Source organism: Dromiciops gliroides, chromosome 5 (assembly GCF_019393635.1).
Source record: "Dromiciops gliroides isolate mDroGli1 chromosome 5, mDroGli1.pri, whole genome shotgun sequence".
NCBI lineage: Eukaryota > Metazoa > Chordata > Mammalia > Microbiotheria > Microbiotheriidae > Dromiciops > Dromiciops gliroides.
The window spans coordinates 225,765,466-225,787,128 of NC_057865.1; the positions used below are offsets into that span (position 1 = coordinate 225,765,466).

General features: G+C 42.0%; 1 long non-coding RNA gene across 1 annotated transcript in view; it reads left to right on the top strand.

Annotated features, from left to right (window-relative positions):
* Nucleotides 1–21,663, top strand: part of LOC122727453 — a 69,598-nt gene that overhangs the window by 44,976 nt on the left and 2,959 nt on the right. Inside the window, exon 2 of the long non-coding RNA XR_006353146.1 lies at nucleotides 19,585–19,706. This is a non-coding gene — a long non-coding RNA (uncharacterized LOC122727453). The remainder of the gene's footprint in view (nucleotides 1–19,584; nucleotides 19,707–21,663) is intronic.

The following is a 21,663-nucleotide window of genomic DNA, read 5'->3' on the forward strand; positions in this document are numbered from 1 at the left end:
ACTCAGTGCTGGTGATGTGTCAAAGGCTCATTTACTTTCATTCTCCTGAGAATGGGCCACCCCCTAATGGAGCAAGCAAGCTTGTAGGCTTGCAGACCTGTTTTTATAACAGCAATTGGCCCTCTCCCTTACAATCTATGTGCAGGAACTGGCTAATCAATCAAATGCAGCATTCCCCCCCTCCTTGATTTTTCTTCTCATGGGAACCTTGTGGGGAAGTTCTCTATTTGAATTAACCCCCATTTGTGGATATTAGCATTTGAGTACTTGCTTCTAGTCTCCCAGCTGAATCTGAATCCACTTCCCAGGTACCTGTAGGTGTTTTCCCAAGACAGATCTAATCAATCAGCTGAGAGGAGCCAACATTTTCCCACAGTCCTTCCTCTTTATATTCCACTATTGGGCTTCTCTCAATTCTATTTTTCCTCTTCCATTTGGTCTAAATTTGTGAATATAAGCCTTTCAAGGCTCTAGTTTTTGAACCATTAGGGGCAGTATTATTTGGGATAAAGGTGCGGCATTGACTGGCCAGAATGACACAGTCCCCCTTTCTATGCTAACATTATCTTTGTAATTTCAGTCTCCACCCCCTAACCCTGTGTCCATTCAGTTAGCAATTTCATCGTGGATCTCAGATGTCCCATATAGCTGTCCAATCTCTTTGTAATGGGGGAAATGGGGTACTGGGTTGAGGTAGGGGTTGGGGTTGGGGTTCTTAGGAATTCCTCTTTAAAGAATTACACCCTCTTGCACACAAAAGTAGTTAGAATAAGGTGGTAGTTTATTTAGGGGCAAGGGAAGGGAAGGGTGGGGGGGGAGGGAAACCATGAAAGAAATCCTTGGACTTCTCATGGGGAGATAGGCACAAAGCACATGCCTCAGAGGTACCAATCTCCTTGAGCAAGAGACTGGAAGGTACTTTTATAGAGGACTGATGGGGGTGGAGTTCCTTTAGTGAGGGAGGACCATCCCCCACTGGTGGTAGCTGGGGGAATTGGGTGAGGAGTGGAGGACCATCCCCCACTGGTAGTGACCAGAGGAATTCAGTGAGGGGTGGCTCTCTCTTCAGGACACAAAGGCCGCAGCCACACCCAAGAGAGACCAGAATAAAGGGTGGGAATCCAAAGCTAGCTCAGTCCAATTTGGTTCCACTTATCTCTCTAGGAGTTATTTGTCCTCTGGTTTAGTTTCTCAAGGAGAAGTTTCCTCAATGTGCCCCAGAGAACTTCTGGGGTGCTCTGCACCCCATGACATCTTGAACCACTTTCCTTGGGGCAGTCTGGAAGATGTCTTGTCTCCAGGGCACTTCTCCAGTAGATTTATTTCTTAGGTCCTATTAAAATCTCAATAAAATTATAACATGAGTGCCCCTTCCATATTGTTAACAGCTTTATCTAATTCTATCTTTAACAAACATTATTAACAACAGGCACAGGGATTATGTTACTGTGAGAAAAATATGCCCCCCCCCCCAAAAAGCTGATTGAATTTGTCTGGGGAATGTCTGGGAGGTGAATTTTAGCTGGGAGAAGGGTGCTTACTAATGGTTCCTTTCCTTCCCCTTCCCCAGCAATTAGGATCACATGATGAGAGAGACCCAGGGCTGGTCACATGGGGGAGGAGTTTAGAGGGCTGCCCCTTTGGCTATATTGTATTCCAATTGGCTAGCATTTGGCGCCAGTGTCTTGGCATGAAGATTGTAACTGAGGAAGAAGGGTGGAGTTTAGAGGGCTGCCCCTCTGACTGAGAAGGGAGGAGTTTAAAGGGCTGCCCCTTTGACTATACTGCATTCCAATTGACTAGTGTTTGGTGCCAGTGTCTTGGCAAGAAGATTGTAGTTGAGGAAGAAGGGTGGAGCCAGCCTGTTAAGAGATAAAAGGGTTCTGAGTCCCACAATTGCCCCATTTCCATTAGGGAGTTGGCCCATTTCCTCGTGAATGTATAAATAAAGGCCTTTGATACTGAATCCCAGAATTTTTTTTTTTTTTTGTGAGGCAATTGGGGTTGTGACTTGCCAAGGGTCACACAGCTAGTAAGTGTTAAGAGTCTGAGGCCAGATTTGAACTCATGTACTCCTGAATCAAGGGCTGGTGCTTTATCCACTGCACCATCTAGCTGCCCCCCTTTTTTTTTTTTTTTAGGCAATGGGGGTTAAGTGACTTGCCCACAGTCACACAGCTAGTAAGTGTCAAGTGTCTGAGGCCGGATTTGAACTCAGGTACTCCTGAGTCCAGTGCTGGTGCTTTAACCACTGTGCCATCTAGCTGCCCTTCCAGAAATTTTTAAATGGGGTTTCTCATAATTTGTTTCTCACAGTTACCTTGATACCTGCAGGCTATAACTTAAATGTCTCAAAATACCACATAAAGCAGAATTCTTAAATCTTTCCAAATTACATATATATCAATTTGACCAACAATTCTTCAAAAATTCTTACTCAGGGGCAGCTAGATGGCGCAGTGGATAAAGCACTGGCCCTGGATTCAGGAGTACCTGAGTTCAAATCTGGCCTCAGACACTTAACACTTACTAGCTGTGTGACCCTGGGCAAGTCATTTAACCCCAATTGCCTCACCAAAAAAAAAAAATTAAAAATTCTTACTCGATTGTTTAAGATATAATCTTCACATGAAACTTAGGTTACAGAATACCTCTATAAGAAAATGATCACAAATGAACTTAGATAAAAGTTAGCTTCAATTGTAGTACACTTAAACAATTAATTTCAAAACAGTGCATGTCAAATAAGTTGTCCATAATAAACCAGGTTTGTATTATAGGACATGCTCTACAGACAGATGTTATCTCCACACTACATAATAAAACTTAAACAGATTTGACTTTTCATCAGGTGTAACAAAGCATTCTACAAGTTACCCTCCTCTATTTTTTTTGGTGAGGCAATTGGGGTTAAGTGACTTGCCCAGGGTCACACAGCTAGTAAGTGTCAAGTGTCTGAGGCCAGATTTGAACTCAGGTCCTCCTGAATCCAGGGCCAGTGCTTTATCCACTGCACCATCTAGCTACCCCCTCTATTTTTCTTGAAACAAACTTGAGATGTTTCTGATTCAGTTTTAAAATGCATAAAAACTTCTTACTCATACACCCTTCTTTAATACAAGGCAATTAAGAAAATAATTTTATCTTTGTTTCATCACTTCTTTTTTTTCTTTTCTTTTTTTTTTAGGGCAATGAGGGTTAAGTGACTTGCCTAGGGTCACACAGCTAGTAGGTGTTAAGTGTCAAGTGTCTGAGGCCAGATTTGAACTCAGGTCCTCCTGACTCCAGGGCCAGTGCTCTATCCACTGTGCCACCTAGCTGCCCCTTGTTTCATCACTTCTTGTATCATCTGCCTAATTATCCTCATGCCATTATGAGAAATTAAAGAATTTAGTATAACTGGTAACAGATGCCATGGCCAAATTCAATATCATGTTTATCATGACACCTGGGATGATTATGGGGATTACCATAAAAGAACAAAAGTTTGCCAAGCCTCATGGAAGCCATTGCAATATGTGGAGGGGAAACTGAGTCAGGCTTAATCAGATGCATGGGATTGAGATGTCCATGGCCTCAGGTATATGGGGGGGGGTCGAAGTCAGGTATAGGAGATGGCATAGCCCAGCCATCCAGTGCTGGGGTGGGGGGAGGGAATTAAACCAAGAGAATTCAACCTCAGCTCTTGCTAATGGCCATTCTCTCAGCCTTTCTCAAAGCAGTGCAGTACCTGGACCTTGTGCATCCCTCCCCTTCTGTGACAGTTCAATGTCTGCTCTTGTATGTCTTCTCATGGATGGCTGCAACGTTGGCTGCTCAGATCTGATAATTCAGAATAAAGGCAATTAATGTCTCAAATGGTAAATTCCCTTAATCCAAGTCTCATATGGATTTAAAAAAAAAAAGATGGTAGTTTATTTAGAGGAAGGGGAAAGGAAGGGAAACCATGAAAGAAATCCTTGGACTTCTCATGGGGCGAAGGCATGGCACAGAGAGAGTGGCTCTGAGATACCAATCTCCTCAAGCAGGAGACTGGCTGGTACTTTTATAGAGGACTGATAGGGGTGACCATCTGACTGTGGAAAGTTCCTTTAGTGAGGGAGGACCATCCCCCACTGCTGGTGGGTGGGGGAATTGGGTGAGGGGTGGCTGCAGATCTCCCAAGCCATCTCAGGACACAAAGGAAGCAGCCACACCTAATTTTATCATCCCAGGCTTGAGGGAGACTAGAATGAAGTGTGGGGGTCCCGGAGCTAGCTCAGTTCGATATGGTTCCACTTTTCTCTCTAGGTGTGTCTGTCCTCTGGTTTAGTTTCTCAAGGAGAAGATTCTTTGATGTGCCCCAGAGAACTTCTGGGGTATTCTGGGCCCATAACATTCCCCACTTCTCTATATCTAAGGAAAGAGGATGAAGATTCTTCTGAAACTGCTTCACGTTGAGCGGGGTCGAAGAAATCATGGTGCAAGGGAGGGGGAGGGGAGAGAAGTGGAGAAGGCCTGATCTCGAGTATGAGGAGCTGTAAGGTCCCGAGGGTGATCAGAGACAACATAGGTACAGTGGGTATCTGCCATGAATCCTCAAGCCTAGATGGAACAGACTTAAACAAAAAAATTAAAACTGACCAGAGCAAAAATGAAAATGGGTTTATCAGATAAGGAGTAGAAAGTATGATCGTTTTTTTCCCCAGTGGAAGGTGGAAAGGCTGAATGCAAGACAGGGTATGGCCTGCCTTATAAGAATTAGGTAATCAGATCAAAGCCTAGTTCTGTAAAAGGCAATGTCTGTCTACATTTTAGGGTCCTTTCCCCGATCCCTACTGTGAGATTTAAAATTGGATACAAGAGCATTAAACTCCCCTTTAACCTTTCCCTTATATATCTCCCAGACCAGTAAGTGAAAGAAGCCTCTGAGCTTTAGTTAGAGCTTTTATTGTTTGGGAATTAATTAGCCAACAAAACAAGGTGATGTTGATTAGAGGGATAGGAAAGTAGAAATACAAATAAATAGTCTTAGATCTAAGCTTAGTCTATATTCCGTATAGAACTCACCAAATTCCAAAACCACCTCTGAGGCTGAGAACCGCGTCAAGCACGTGCTGTTACGGAGGACCAGGACGATCACCAAGGACCTGAGTCAGCTTCTCTGTGTGCCAAGGGAGCCAGTCGAGCAAGAGAGCGAAAAAGAGCCCAACTTCCGTTCTCTCCTTGCCTTTAAGCTCACACCCCGGAAGTAGAGTGCTTAGCAGATGCACGGGCGGTTCGTCAAGGTCTCCTCCCCAAAAGGGTGGTCCTTCAAAAACTGGCGTCCTTCAGTTATGGCTAAGCAACTGTTAAAAACTTTCACTTTAGGGGCGGCTAGGTGGCGCAGTGGATAAAGCACCGGCCCTGGAGTCAGGAGTACCTGAGTTCAAATCTGGCCTCAGACACTTAATACTTACTAGCTGTGTGACCCTGGGCAAGTCACTTAACCCCAATTGCCTCACTTAAAAAAAAAAAAAAACCTTTCACTTTTTACCACACCACGACTTTGTGCCTTGATTGAATGCTAGGACCTGAATGAGAGAGTAAGACAGAGGTCACCCCTGAATCATCCCCAAACTTGCCTCCTATGCCCAACCTGGCCATCAGCTTGGCCCTGGAGATGTCAATGACAAGGGGCTGGCCAGGAGACCAAACTGCAGAGACCTGGGTTTTCGCTAGGCCAACCTCTTGGGTACTGCCCTGGGGACAAAGAGGTAGGAGAGCTGGCCTCACCTTCGTGGGGCATCCCCCACTCCTGTGTCCCAGTTTACTGCAGCTGCCAGAATCTCGGCCACCCGGAGATCTGCTGGTAGCAGACGTGAAGGCTGCTGCTATTAGCGAGGCTTGTTCTATGGAGTGGGCGTGAGCCATCTTTTCTTTCTCTTTGGCTACTGAAAGGTCCCTATTATCAAAAATCTTAAAAGCAATATCAAGGAGTTGTGAGGGTGAGGTCTGGGGACCCCTGTCTAACTTCTGGAGCTCTCTCCTAATGTCAGGAGCAGATTGGCTGATAAAATGAATATTGAGGACAGTTATTCCTACATCTCTTTCTAGGTCTAGATTTGTATATTTCTTGAGAGAGTCCACAAGGTGACTCATGAAAAGAGCTGGATTTTCCTCAGGCCCCTGTGTGATCTCCCTTACTTTCTCATAATTGACTTGTTTCTTGACCCCTCTTCTCATTCCGTCAACCAGGCAGGTGACCATGTGGTTTCTACAAGCCCTGTCTTCCCTGTTATCATAGTTCCATCTTGGTTCTACAGCTGGCACAGCTGTAAATCCAGGAACCCCAGCCCAATTTCCAACCTGCAAGTATTCATCCCTGACTTGTACCGCCAGGTCCCAAATCTGTTTTTTTTTTCATCAAGGGTACAACAGCTGACAAGAATAATTTGCAAATCGGTCCAGGAAAGGTTGAACTGCACTGTCACAGACTTAAAGCCATCTATGGACTTTGTGGGGTTCTCTGAGTAACACCCCAATTTCTCTTTAATCTGAGATAAAATGCTCAAGGAAAAAGGGACGTGCATTAATGTTGTACCCTTCCCATCTCATATGGATTTAACAAGAGAGGATAATGATGACAGCAAAAAATGTGAATTAAGTTTGTAAACTCAGAATCTAAATATTAATGTAAAATAATTATAATTATCCAATAAGTTACCTAATAATTAGAAACATATTTACTAATGCATAATTTCTATCAATCAACAATTTATCAATTAAAACATAGACTTGCAGTGAACAGATCATAATTTACAAAATATCTCTTGAGTACAGGAATCCTTGAAAGTAATTCTATTGAATATGTTCTCATCAGAACAATCATACAAACCTTTAAATAAATTTTCAGAATCACAATAGGTTTCTGATTTCTATTCAATAATCTGATGTTCTAGAAGCTTTCTTTTTGCTATTAAACAAACTCTTTTTCTTTCTTTTTCTTCTTTTCTTTCTTTCTTTTTTTTTTGGGTGGGGCAATGAGGGTTAAGTGACTTGCCCAAGGTCACACTGCTAGTGTCAAGTGTCTGAGGTTGGATTTGAACTCAGGTTCTCCTGAATCCAGGGCCAGTGGTTTATCCACTGTGCTACCTAGCTGCTCCCGAGTTCTACACACTCAGTGAATACCATATTAGAAATTCCCAATTATTATTATCTGGAATTGGGACAATTTGTCCAGGAAGTGTAACAATGAAAGATTCTAAGCAACACAGAAATATAGAAGGAATTCCATAAAAGTATTATAAATCCTATTCTTTTGAAAACTTGTTTCATAAGTAAAGTAAAACACAATTGAGAAATGGTCAAAGGATATGAACAGGCAGTTTTCTGATGAAGAAACCAAAGCTATCTATTCCCATATGAAAAAATGCTCTAAATCTCTAATGATTAGAGAGATGCAAATTAAAACAACTCTGAGGTACCACCTGACACCTGTCAGATTGGCTAAAATGACAAAAAAGGAAAATAATAAATGTTGGAGAAGCTGTGGAAAAATTGGAACACTAATTCATTGTTGGTGGAGCTGTGAACTGATCCAGCCATTCTGGAGAGCAATTTGGAATTATGCCCAAAGGGTGATAAAGCTGTGCATATCCTTTGACCCAGCAATACCACTTTTGGGTCTTTTTCCCAAAGAAATCATGGAAAGGGGAGAGGGACCCATATGTACAAAAATATTTATAGCTGCTCTTTATGTGGTGGCAAGGAATTGGAAGTTGAGGGGATGCCCATCAATTGGGGAATGGCTGGACAAGTTGTGGTATATGAATACAATGGAATTCTATTGTGCTGTAAGAAACAATGAGCAGGAGGAGTTCAGAGAAACCTGGAGGGTCTTGTGTGGGCTGATGATGAGTGAGATGAGCAGAACCAGAAGAACATTGTACACAGCATCATTAACATTGAGTGTTGATCTACTGTGATAGACTATATTCTTCTTGCAATGGTACAGAAGAGTTCCAGGGAACTCATGATAGAAGAGGATCTCCAAATCCAGGAAAAAAAAAAAAAAGAACTGTGGAGTATAGATGCTGAATGAACCTACTATTTCTTTTGTTTTTGGTGCTGATGTTTTTTCTATTTTGAGGTTTTTCATCATTGCTCTGATTTTTCTCTTATAACATGACTAATGCAGAAATATGATTAATGTTATTATGTGTGTATATATGTATATAACCTATATCAGATTACCTGCTGTCTAGGGGAGGGGGGAGGGAGGGGAAGGAGGGAGAAAAATCTGAAATTGGAAAGCTTGTATAAACAAAAGTTGAGAACTATCTTTACATGTAATGGGAAAAAAATAAAATACTTTATTAATTAATTTAAAAAAAACACACAAAAAAGTAAAGTAAAACATAAACAACTCCAACATTAAAATGGAAGTACATCTACTGGAAACAGAAAGAAATTTAAAACAACTGTAAAAGGTACATTCAGTTCAGTTCCAATAAAACAGAAACAAATTAAAAAAGACTGGAGACTACTCCAAGAAGTAAAAGGAATGAATCCATGAATCTTTCAATACAACCTTGACTGTTGAATTGCACTAGAACTTAAAAATTTCTCATGTATACTAAATCACTAAATCACAAATCATGTAAGAAAAATCAATAGGATTAGATAGGAATAATGCTCTAACTTCCTTATTCATACACTCTACTTGTCCAAAAGATTGGGAATGGTAAGAAGTATGAAATTTTGGTGCAATTTCTAAATTTACTTAGACTCTATAAAGTACTGTATCAGTAAAATAAGAACTTTTATCTGAATCAATTTTAGCAGGAAAGTCATATCTAGGGACAATTTCTCAGTTGTTAACCATGTAAGCATAATTCCTTTAAATAACGGGAACATCTTAACTAGTCTGAATGTGTTTCTACACATGTTCTAATTTCAAATAAGAATCATAAGTAGGTAGACTCTTATTTCCTATAAGACAATTCATAGATTACCAAGGATATCAATAAATTCAGATTTAAACAGCAATATCCCTTTCACAGCCCAGTGCAGCAATTTGGATGTTCTAGTATTAATGTAATAAATAACAAACTTCCAGGGCAGCTAGGTGGCACAGTGGATAGAGCACCAGCCTTGGATTCAGGAGGACCCGAGTTCAAATCCAGCCTCAGACACTTGACATTTACTAGCTGTGTGACCCTGGGCAAGTCACTTAACCCCAATTGCCTCACCAAAAAACAACAACAAACCCAATACAAAAACCTCAACAACAAAACCCCAACCAAATACCAAACTTCCACTCTCCTTACTTTTATGTCATAAGAGTTACAAAGACACACCAAGTCTAAGAATGAAACTCAAATATTCAGATATTCAGAAAAGCTTTTTCCATCAAATAGTCTCACAAACCACAGTAGCTTGAACACAATTGTTATCAATATCAAATTGTCTTTGCAACAAATTAACTCTTAAATAAAATGGGCCTCCTAAGTCCCACAAGTGCACACTGTGGTAAAAATTATTTATGGTAAAGATTAATATTGCAGTTTTAGCTGAATCATTTGGGATCATTTGGGCCACAACTGGCCCACCCCGAGGTTACATATGCTACTGAGGCCAGCAGGAGAATTCTCCATAGGCAGCTTTTGAAGGACCTCCCCTTTTGGTGGAGGGGAGATTGAACACTCCCTGAAGGGAGGCAGGCTGCTTCCAGAATGCTAGGCATTTTCTGGAACTTGGTCTTTTCCTTTTTGGCCCTTGCGCTGGTGGCATGTTTGCTCTCTGTCTGGTGACTCCCCTTGTGGTGGCATGTTAGCTGTTCTGGCAGCGCTAGCAACTGTAGACTTTCAGGTTCGGTGAGTTAATTACGGAAAACCCTAAATTCCTTTGAACTAGCTTAATTGGAAAATGTCTGGGCAGTGAATAGGTTAAGCTTAGAGTTCACCCGGATTCATGTTCTCCATTCATTAAGCAGTCAAACAAGACTTTTCTTTCGCTGTGTGATCCTGGGCAAGTCACATAACCCCAATTGCCTCACCAAAAATAAAATCCCAAACAAAACAAAACAAACAAAAAAAACCCCCCAAATCATAATTAAGGGGCAGCTAGGTGGTGCAGTGGATAAAGCACCAGCCCTGGATTCAGGAGGACCTGAGTTCAAATACAGCCTCAGACACTTGACACACTTACTAGCTGTGTGACCCTGGGCAAGTCACTTAACCCCAATTGCCTCACCAAAAAAAAAATCAATATTAATCATAATTTCATAAAATCTCTCTGGGGCTCCCAATTGTGAGAAAATAGAAGTCTAATAATTTTTGGAACTCAGTGTTGGTGATGTGTCAAAGGCTCATTTATTTTCATTCTCTAGAGAATGGGTTGCCCCCTAGTGGAGCAAGCAAGCATGTAGGCTTGCAGACCTGTTTTTATAACAGTGATTGGCCCGCCCCATAGTGTTACAATCTATGTGCTGGAACTGGGTAATCAATCAAATGTAGCCTCCCTCCCCACCCCTCTGCATTGTAGGGAAGTTCTCTATTTGAATTAACACCCATTTGTGGATATTAGCATTTGAGTACCTGCTTCTTTTCTCCCAGCTGAATCTGAATCCACTCCCCAGGCACCTGTAGGTATTTTCCCAGACAAATCTAATCAATCAGCTGAGAGGAACCAACATTTTCCCACACCCACCTTGTTGTTTCCACCAGTCATCCACTCTCTGTTGATCCCACTGGTACACTGTTCTCTATTGCCATCTCTGGCTTCAACCTGGATGTCAGGACAGAAAAGTTCAAAGGAATGTGATAAAATATTGGAATTTGACAGATGCCCAGGGGTCCCACCTGAATGATCTAGTACTGTTTGGGAAACCAGCTAGGGATGATTGGATATGGGCCACACCTGGCCTGCCCTGAGTGAGGTATGCTGCTGATGTCAGCAGGGGAACTCTCCAACATCCAGCTTGAAGGACCTCCCTTTTGGGGGAGGGAGAGTAAAAGTAGAAAGGGAACGCTCACTGAGGGGAGCTTGTCTTTTCCTGTTGGTGAGCTTCTGGGAGGAGACGGCTGAGAGGCAGCACAGCTGTTTCCTATTGAAAACTATGGACCCCAGGTGGTGAGTTAATAAAAACAAGTCCAGCTCTTTGAATTAGCTGAGCTGGATGCAAGTTTGGGGATTGTGTTAGCCTTTGCTAGAGCCAGGGAGCTTATCCATTTTCCTCTTTCCCTATTCTCTTGCCATTGGCTTAATTAATTTTACCTTTGCTGTGTATTTTATTCCCATTAATAAAACCTGATTTGTTTGTGGAAAAGAGGCTGTTAATCTCCTTTCTTATTGGTCTGGGAGAAATAATTTAAAAAGGCAGTTTGGAGGGGAGGAAAATGTCATGTGGAAAATGGGGTTAGGGGTTTGGGTAGGGGTAGGGGTTTGGGGTCCTTAGGAATTCCTCTTTAAAGAATTACACCCTCTTGCACACAAAAGCAGTTAGGATAAGATAGTCATTTATTTAGAGGAAGGGGAAGGGAAGGGAAACCATGAAAGAAGTCCTTGGACTTCTCATGGGGAGAAAGGCCTGGCACAGAGAGAGTGGCTCTGAGATACCAATCTCCTTGAGCAGGAGACTGGCAGGTACTTTTATAGAGGACTCATGGAATTGACCATCTGACTAGAAAGTTCCAGTAGTGAGGGAGGACCATCCTCCACTGGTGGTGGCTGGGAAAATTGGTTGAGGGGTGGCTGCAGATCTCTCAAGCCATCTTAGGACACAAAGGAAGCAGCCACACCTAATCTTATCACCCCAGGGTTGAGGGAGACTAGAATGAAGGGTGGGGGTCCTGGAGCTAGCTCAGTCAGATCTGGTTCCACTTATCTCTCTAGGCATGTCTGGCCTCTGGTTTAGTTTCTCAAGGAGAAGATTCTTTGATGTGCCCCAGAGAACTTCTGGGGTGCCCTGGGCCCATAACAGAAACTTTGGACCTAGAAGTCCCTCATTATTTTTTGAACCCCAATATTATGGGAAGCCACCCAATTAACTCTCCACATATTAAATTTGGCCCCTACAGGAAGCAGGATATTATTGATATTGCTATTCAAAGGCCTTCTTCTGTATTCACATAGACACTCTCAGGAACAGTATATATGTCTCTCCCACAGAGACAGCTCCCTTTGATACTCCCTTTTTCTTTTTCTTTTTAAAAATTTTTGCGGGGCAATGAGGGTTAAGCGACTTGCCCAGGGTCACACAGCTAGTGTCAAGTGTCTGAGTCCAGATTTGAACTCAGATCTTCCTGAATGCAGGGCCAGTACTCTATCCACTGCACCACCTAGCTGCCCCTCTGAGGTTGGATTTGAACTCAGGTCCTCCTGAATCCAGGGTCTGTGCTTTATCCACTGTGCCACCTAGCTGTCCCCATACTCCTTTTTTTTTTTTTTTTTTTTTGTGAGGCAATTGGGGTTAAGTGACTTGCCCAGAGTCACACAGCTAGTAAGTGTTAAGTGTCTGAGGCCGGATTTGAACTCAGGTCCTCCTGAATCCAGGGCCGGTGCTCTACCCACTGCGCCACCTAGCTGCCCTCCCATACTCCTTTTTTAAAGCTAATCCTCTTCCAAGTTTGTTATTTTTCTTTTCCCACTACTGGATGGAAAATCACAGATATTAACCCTATCTGAAGGATTAGTCTGGTTGTTGTTGTTTTAAATAGTGCTTGATTACAAATGTAATAACCATCTCAGCAAAAAAGCAAGCAATCAAATAAAATGCAGAGGGTGCTGGAATCTTTTCACTTCCTCTCTACCTCCAATGGATAGAATAAGTATTATTTGTTACAGAGGATAGGTGGGGCCTTAGGTTAAGACCTAAGGGATAAAAATGAAAGGAGAGGGGCAGCTAGATGGTGCAGTGGATAAAGCACCCATCCTCAATTCAGGAGGACCTGAGTTCAAATCCTCAGACTCTTGACACTTACTAGCTGTGTGACCCTGGGCAAGTCACTTAACCCCCATTGCCCTGCCCCCCAAAACAAAACAAAGAGGTATATAGAAAGGACAAGGGAGAGTAGAACAGCAGTCCCTGGGGAACTGAAGAGCATTCTGATGGTTTTGCTCACTCCAAATTAGGAGACATATTGGCGAGCTCTAGGCTCATCTTCACCTGAACTGTGGCCTGAGGAGGGCCATGAAGGATGTCTGGAAGCTTGAAAGAGAGAGGAAAAAGTCACATCCACTTTGCTTATTCGAGTAGCAAAAAGCCACAGAGGAATAGGAATTTTGGAATAATGGGAGAAGAATACCTTCAGATTCAGAATTGTGAGTGATTCTGGAAACTTAGACACATTTTCTCAATTATAACAAATGCAGCACTGAAAGACCTGTGTTTTTTTCTTTTCTTTTGATAACATTTTCTCTTAGGATGATATGGATTTCATTCTTGCAGCTGGAAAATTCCATCGTACTAGAAAATGTAATGCATATGTAGCCCTGGGCTCCAAGGATTTCCCCATGATTTGGAGGATCCTTGTTATGTCCCAGGTTCAGAGCTTTGGCAGTACTTATCTCCCCCCCCCAACCTGTTCCCAGTAGCAAGTAAGGTCCTAAGGCAAGACAAGAGTCTCTTCCTCAGGGATCTGTGAGAATTAGAGCGATACCAACCTGTTGAGAAAGATACTGCAGGGAAGCTCCTTCATGAAAAGAACGTGTGTGACAGCATCCGGAAGTAACCTTTCTGGGGTTTTGAAGGTCAGATCGTCATCAGGGAGTTATGTCTGCCACCAGTGGGTCCTGTCAATCAGAGTTACCAGCCAATTAGCTTGGAGCTGTATGTATGGACGGCCCTGTTTCCTGTTTCACAGGAGGCTTCTGGGAGAAGCCGCTTAGGAGAGAGGTCTGTTGGTTTCTGGATGGTGGCTTGGCAGCAGAGGTGGCAGGAACAGGCAGAATAGGGAGAGTAGACAAATCTCATACTTTATCCATGTGTTTCTCTTTACTAACCCCTAATATACTTTAATAAATACTTAATGTCCAAAGATTGGTGCTGTACGTTTTCTAATTTAAGGCGACCACTCATTAGATTTTAGACATCACAGCTAGAATTTTAGACCTTACAGATCTAAGGGTTTGAGTTACTTTTTTCTAATGTTTTTGACTTGAGTTCCCATTCTGGTGTGTTTTCCTAAGTATCAATCATCAAGTTATCTCTTCAATAAACAGTGGCAGTTAATAATCTCCTCAATTTCATTGATTCTATCATTTAATGCCCCAATATCATTTAATCAATTGCCATGAATTAGATTTCACAAGAGGGGTATTTCCTGGGAAGATATAGCATATATACAAGTACAAATATATCCTTCACAAAGTGGGGGCACTATGCTATCTTGCTCTCTGAAGAGAGTGGGCTCCAACTCAAAGTGGTTACTGCAAAGCATTCACACCACCAAGTTTACTTCCAAATGTGCTGTGACTGGTGGGCAAGGTTGTTCCTCTGTTTGCAGAAACTTGTTATCTATCTTATTGCTGGGATGGATTAAGCAAATCACTTGAGGTCACCAGGGTTTGGCTGCCTGCAAATTTTGGCAAAGATTTCAGTTCCTGGACTACTGTGTTCTGCCAACCTTTCAAAGCTCACAAGATTGAAGCCCATTCTCCTCTAATACTCCTTCACCTAGAGCGGGATACTAGAGGTGAAAGGAACAGAAGCAATAGAAAGGCTGTATGCTCCTGGCTTCATGTTCTTCCACGTGGGGAGAGTAGACTACTAGAATTCTTCCTGCCTAGAGTCTTTTTTGTTTTTTTGTTTTGCAGGGCAATGAGGGTTAAGTGACTTGCCCAAGGTCACACAGCTAGTAACTGTCAAGTGTCTGAGGCCAGATTTCAACTCAGGTCCTTCTGAATCCAGGGCCTGTGCTTTATCCACTGTGCCACCTAGCTGCCCCTGCCTAGAGTCTTAAGGCAGTTATTGCTTCCTCTTATAAACACAGTCAAGGGAGAAAAAGACATGGCTACCTCTGTGAGAACCTTTGTATGTACCCAATTCTGTCTTGGAAGATGATCAAAAAGATTGGTAATAAGTAGAAAGGAAAGTCTTTCACCCAATTTTGTTCTGAAGTCCTCATGGCTTATTGTGCTGGGTACACTCATAAATACCAGGTTATCATCAGCCAGTCCCCTGCAACATATTCAAATTGTCTGACAATACAACCTTTCTGTCAAACCACTGAAAAGGCACATTAATTCACAAAGTGAAAAGGCAGAAAATTAAGAAAAAATAGAGATTTAATTATTCTTAGGAGAAACTGTGGCCTTAGAAGGGGAGGAAAAATTTGGTCCTTAGCCAGAATGTTCTACTAAGATATAAAAAGAATGGTAAGGGTCAGAAAAATGAAGATGACTGTTAATGAGCCTCAGAGGGCTTACATATGGTTTGTTACCTCATTATAGTACATGAATGCTTAAGGGAACTGAATAATTTACTTTGGGAATATGGGAAGTCCAGAACAAATTCCTAATGTTTGGGACAAACTGCCTCAGTTGACCCAAATAACTCGAGGAGACCGCCAAGTCAAGCGGAGACAGATTTATTACATCCTCATGAGGATGGGCAAAACTCAATTACACATTGAAGTCTTACAAAGATATGCCCAATCTTTTAGGATTTTTAGTAATCTTGAAAAGGACTGTCCCCATATAGACCTAGGGTGGATGAGCTCACAATCTAACATCCAATCCTGTCTCACCCAAGGTGTGTGCCCAGCTCGTGATCCATGTATGGAGACATGTTCAAGAACAAAGGAGAGAAGGGGAAGGGGTACAAGTCAGAGGAATGTCAAAGAAAGAGGGAGGCAGAAATCGCTCCCTTATCTGACTGCAATTAATCATGACAGGGACTGGGGTTCTGACATGTGAGAGGGGAGTTTTTTATTACAGGCCATAATCTAAGGTGTAGCTGGCATGTGGGAACTAAGCAGAAGTAAAGTAAATAGTGCTAATTAATAGAACTGTGACAAGTAATAAAACTTACTGGGGGACTGGATATCTCCCAGACCCCATCCCCAAAGTTTACAGAACTGTCCCAAGTCCATTATCTCAACAATAAAACTTAAAGTAGACAGTGAGAATTTAACAAGCAATTAACTTTTAGGCAAAGCGAGAGGCTAGCTATTCTGGGGGAGGCTAGGTATCTTTCATACTCCATCCTTAGAGTTTAATCTGACTCAAATCCATAATTGTCCCACACACTAATGTCATCACAAGAGGAGAGTGAGAAAGGTTCCAACTACACACATGGGTTAGAAGATTTACTGAAAGCGGTTAGACTTAATCAAATGCTTACGATGTTTTTTTGGGTTGCAGGATTAGCTTTCCAGATGTTCACAATTGATAGAGATGATGAAAGGCAAGCAATCAAAGAGAGTTGTGAAACAAAGCAAAAGTTAGTCTATTTGATTGTAGGCAATACAACCATTGTTATTGTTGTTCATCCTTTGTTCTCAAAGAGGACCAATGATATCATGAGGGTGATGTCTCAACTTGTGCAGGAATTGGATTGAAGTGAGGCAGAGCTGTGCAAAGTCATTGGCCTCACTAGCTCTTCCAGAGTCATGGGATGACAAAAGTCAAGACACTGGAGATGGCCCACAGTACCGTCGATGACCTTGCCCTTTCTAACTTAAGGTCTTTCCCAGGACTCAGTTTGTCTGAGGGAACAGCCATTTAATAACTAAGGGCTAGGTAAGGATTGACACAAAAGATCGCCTAATTTATCATCACAAAAATATCGATGCGGGAGTCGAAGCCCCTCAAAGTCTCTGTGCAGAACAGAAAACGATTGCTATCTACACTCATTTTAAGCCATCAGAACCTAAACAACGAACCATAGAGCTTTGGGCTGGGAGCTATTATTGGCCATTCGATTAAAGTCAGAGTGATTTGGATTTAAAGGTATAGTCAAGTAACTCTATTTGAAACACAATGGGCTTTTAATTTTTACTTAAAAAAAAAACCTCATTCATTTATTTTTTTTCCTTATAGTGCAATGAGGGTTAAGTGACTTGCCCAGGGTCACACAGCTAGTGAGTGACGAGTGTCTGAGGCTGGATTTGAACTCAGGTCCTCCTGAATACAGGGCTGGTGCTTTATCCACTGCGCCACCTAGCTGCCCCCTCACAATGGACTTTTTAAAAGCCTGTTTTTTCAGACCTCTATTTCAATAAATCAAATGAAACCTGCACAAGATAAAAAGTAAATTGTCCCAGGTTTTTGGAAATAAAATAATAAATAAATAAAGATTTTAAAATCAAGCCCTCAAATCCCCAAATATCTTACAAAATATGTGACCAAAATTATATTCCTATGGACAGAGCATCCGCATGTAAGGATATGGTGCTCCAAGTGGAGAGAGGAACCGCATGAGGTGAGAGAAGAAGCAGAAAGAGGAGGAAGAGGAAGAGGAGGATGATGATGAGGAGAAACAGTAGCATGCTTCAACTTCTGCTTGAATTGGCAGGTTGGGTTCCCAGAGGGCAGCTACTACTACTACTCTTAGGGTTCTAGAGATAATTCTCAGAGACTGTGCTTCTCCTCCTGTAGGTCCTGAGTTCCAAATGCTGTAGTCCCCATTGACAGTCATCAGATAGTCTCAATTAGGTTTTTTTTTTTTTTTTTTTTTTAGTGAGGCAATTGGAGTTAAGTGACTTGCCCAGGGTCACACAGCTAGTAAGTATTAAGTGTCTGAGGCCAGATTTGAACTCAGGTACTCCTGACTCCAGGGCCGGTGCTCTATCCACTGCGCCACCTAGCTGCCCTCAATTAGTTTTTACCAAAGGTATTTGCTCAAATAACATAGTAAATTCAGTTAATATAAAATGTTCTCCCCAAAACCTGATTGACTGCTTCCCACAAATACACACGACATCCATGTGAAGAATAAACTTAAACTTAGACCATCATAGTAGTGAGACAACGCATAAGAAAGATGTATGACAAAGGTTTAACTCAACACTTCCTCTGGAAGTCCTTTTCTCTGTGTAGCGACCTCATGCAGAACCCTTCTTGTTGTTGTTGTTGTTGTTAACGATGTTATTGTTCATCCTTTGTTCTTGGAAGAGGATCAATGACATCACCAGAGTGCTGTCTAGGCAATGTGATACAATTTGAGCATTTTCTATATGCCAGATGCAGCATCCCAAATTGTCTGATCTGCAAGAAAAACCACTGAGATAGAGCTCTAAGCCAATAGCACTTTATTAAAGGGCAGCCCCGTCTAATGAAATATACCTCAGATCTTCCTCACAATCTGAGATGCCTCCTTTCCCCAGGACCTTGTTTTTATAGAGTTTGATACCCAGACACCCAGGACAGGTAATGTAAAATAAAAAATCCCATTGGTTGGTAGACCTTATTTTTGAGGGTCAAAAATAATGTCTTAGCCAAAAAAATGGTTTATCACCAGGGTGGGGGTCATGGGTTGGGCAAAGCACAGGATATCTCTGCTTATTCATTGATTGTAAGATGGATGGGTTCCTGCTCATGTTGAGCGAGAGGAGGTGGAAAAGGTAGTATAGAGGGGGACTTTCCATAACACACCCTAGTTTCCCACCCATGTTAGACTGGGACATAGAATTTGAGCAAAACAGGATGAAGATGTCTTTATCGTCATTCTTGTGGTTGCACAAATCCAAACATTGGATTAAAGTTGGAGGTCAACTCTAAGAACCTGTCTTATCTAATCATCCCTAAATGATTTATGTAAAATATGTATTTGGTTTAAAAAAAATTTTTTTTTTTAATTTTTGCGGGGCAATGGGGGTTGTGACTTGCCCAGGGTCACACAGCTAGTAAGTGTCAAGTGTCTGAGGCCGGATTTGAACTCAGGAACTCCTGAATCCAGGGCCGGTGCTTTATCCACTGCGGGTGCTTTATCCACTGGGCCACCTAGCTGCCCCTAAAATATGTATTTGTACAAGTTTATTCCAGAACTGTTGTTGGATGACTGACTAAATGTGTATTACTAGAGGAATAAAGTACTAATTACTGCTGATAATCATTACCCCTTTGGGGATCACACTGAACTGATTAATACTGATTGGAATGGAGTGGGGGAAGCTAGGTGGCACAGTGCATAAAAGCACCAGCCCTGGATTCAGGAGGACCTGAGTTCAAATCCGGTCTCAGACACTTGACACTTACTAAGCTGTGTGACCTTGGGCAAGTCACTTAACCCCCATTGCCCTGCAAAAAAAAAAAAATAATAATAATTTGGAATGGAGTAGGGGTCCAAATGAATCATTTCTCACACAGGTACAATTGTAAAGACCAGAAAGAAAACACTCCTTGGCTTCAAGGAAGTGTTTTCTGCAGGGGGTGGGAGGAAAGACAGAGAGAGATGGAGGACACAGTACATATAGAGATGGACCTATACAAAATGCACATAGAGTAAATACCAATTTATTTCAGTTGGAAGAACACGGAAAATGGGTGTGTATCATGAAAGGCCTCATGGAGAAGGTGGCCCCCTGGGCTGTGATCCAAGGCAACTCCAGAGGCATAGGGGAGGAGGGAGACCATTCCAGATCTAGCATTCTCAGTCGGATTTCCTTGTTACTTTGCCAGACGTTGGTGACCAGAGTCAGGAAGGATCTGACCTCACCTGGACCTTGAAGGCTGTACTCTAGGATGCTGTTGAATTACTACTTCTGCTGGAATGAGCAGACTCATATTCAGGGGTCAAGAAGGTCAGTGACTGAAACCATGTCACAGGAGCTCACCGGGAATGATTAGCTTCGTTACCTCTGTGGGCAGGGTGAACATCTATGTCCCTAGTGGTCCTAGGGATAAGAAGAAAAAACCAACGATACTCCTTAGATTTATTCCACCAGGATTCTTAGGACCCCCAGGCTGAAGGGATTGTAGTTTTTTTTGGGGGGGGGCAATGGGGGTTAAGTGACTTGCCCAGGGTCACATAGCTAGTAAGTGTCAAGTGTATGAGTTTGGATTTGAACTCAGGTCCTCCTGAATCCAGGGCCAGTGCTTTATCCACTGCACCACCTAGCTGCCCCCAGGGATTGTATATTTTATTTTATTTTTTTCAGGCAATGGGGATTAAGTGACTTGCCCAGGGTCACACAGCTAGTAAGTGTCAAGTGTCTAAGGCCAGATTTGAACTCAGGTACTCCTGAATCCAGGGCCGGTGCTTTAACCACTGCGCCATCTAGCTGCCCCTGGGATTGTATATTTTAAAAAAGACTTTAAAGACTATTTTATGGTGTCTCAGGTTACCATGATATCTGTTTAGTATTTAAGGCTCTACACAACTTGTCCCTCCCCTCCCCCTGTCAAATTCTAACTTTAATATACAGTATATTACAAAAGTCTTTGGATAGTTTTTTAAAAATTATTTAAAAAAATTTTTTTTGGTGAGGCAATTAGGGTTAAGTGACTTGCCCAGAGTCACACAGCTAGTAAGTGTCAAGTGTCTGAGGCTGGATTTGAACCCAGGTCCTCCCGAATCCAGGGGTGGTGCTTTATCCATTGTGCCACCTAGCTGCCTGGATAGTTTTATGTCACTTATGCTTTTAAAGTTTAAAATCCAAGATCTTTGACCTTTAATAGCTTAAAACAGCACTAAGATTTTTGGGACACTCTATATTGCTCCCCTTTACACTTTATGAGTCAGTCTTCTTGCTATTCCTCACATAGGACACTCCACAGTGGCTTTCCTCCTACCTGAAATGAACACTCGCTAGACTTTGCCTTTTAGAATACCTAAGTCTTCCTTTGAAACTCAGCTCAACTGCTTTTATTTGAAGTGTTTCATTACCTCCCCAGATGCTAGTACCTTCCCCCTCAAAATTAACTTGTGTTTATTTTGAATATATGACACTTAGCTAGTTGTGTGACCCTGGGCAAGTCACTTAACCCTGTTTGCCTCAGTTTCCTTATCTGTAAAATGAGCAAACCACTCCAGGATCTTTGTCAAGAAAATCCTAAATGGGGTCATGAAGAGTCAGACATGATTGAAAAACAACAAAATATATGTATATATTGTCTTCCTTATTAAGGAAATTAGCTACTAGAGAGCAGTAACTTTTTTTTTTTTAAGTGAGGCAATTGGGGTTAAGTGATTTGCCCAGGGTCACACAGCTAGTAAGTGTTAAGTGTCTGAGGTTGGATTTGAACTCAGGTCCTCCTGACTCCAGGGCCGGTGCTCTATCCACTGCACCACCTAGCTGCCCCCGAGAGCAGTAACTTTTAAAAATATATAGAGCAGTTTATTTTTGAATGTTTTTTACATTTATTATTTTTTTTACATTCATTTAAAAAAGTTTTTAAGTTCCAAATTCTCTTCCTTCCTCTCACACCTCCCACATGCATTGAGAAGGCAAGCAATGTAATATCAATTATACATGTAAAATCATGCAAAACATATTTCCATATTAGCCACATACAACAATTCTTTCAATCTGGTTTCTGTATCCTAATTTACTAGTAGTACAATGGCCTGATTCATATAAGGTACTTGTAACAACATATGCAGAAGCTTTGAATTGGCAGCTAGGTTGCTCAGTAGATAGAGTGCTGGGCCTGGAATCAGGAAGATCTGTGAGACCTTGAGTAAGCTATTTAACTTTTTGCCTCAGTTTCTTTATCTATAAAATGGGAGTAAGAATAGTACCTACTTCTCCCAGTTGT